Raw genomic sequence first — 540 nt, forward strand, 5'->3', positions numbered from 1 at the left:
ACATATATAATATATGAGTAGTATTCACAAAACAATAATCACTTAATTTAATTTATAAGAATAATACATGCACGATTCTTTCATTATTAAATTTTACATTATTCAGAGAAATCTGAAACATAATTGTGAATTATTTTATTAAAAAGATTATTAAACATTATTATACAGAGTATTTTTAGTCGAGAATCCGATTTGTCGCTCGATGTGATTTACCCGCGATCTGTAGATCCGAATTCAATTCCACTTGTGCGATTTAATTTTCGCATTTAACGAGCCGAAAATATAACTCCATCTAATGATTAGGAAATTTTCGATCATCAGCGCCGTGATCTGATTCCAATATAAGATTATAATTATATTAAAAGTGTGTTATATCGATCTTCGAAAGAATTTTATCAATGCAGCACACACAAAATTTCAATTTTCTCAATGCAGCGTTGATAAAATGTCGATCTTCTTCAATGGAAAATGTAGTCGATATCAAATTAAACGATCATCAACAGTTATATATTAACACTGTATCGAGAAAATCGACTTTAT

At 28.1% G+C, this 540-nt stretch overlaps 1 pseudogene; it reads left to right on the forward strand.

Moving 5' to 3' along the window:
* The window catches only part of LOC108689824, a 7,112-nt pseudogene that overhangs the window by 3,720 nt on the left and 2,852 nt on the right, over positions 1-540 (forward strand).

This window comes from Atta colombica, unplaced genomic scaffold, assembly GCF_001594045.1.
Source record: "Atta colombica isolate Treedump-2 unplaced genomic scaffold, Acol1.0 scaffold105, whole genome shotgun sequence".
Lineage (NCBI taxonomy): Eukaryota > Metazoa > Arthropoda > Insecta > Hymenoptera > Formicidae > Atta > Atta colombica.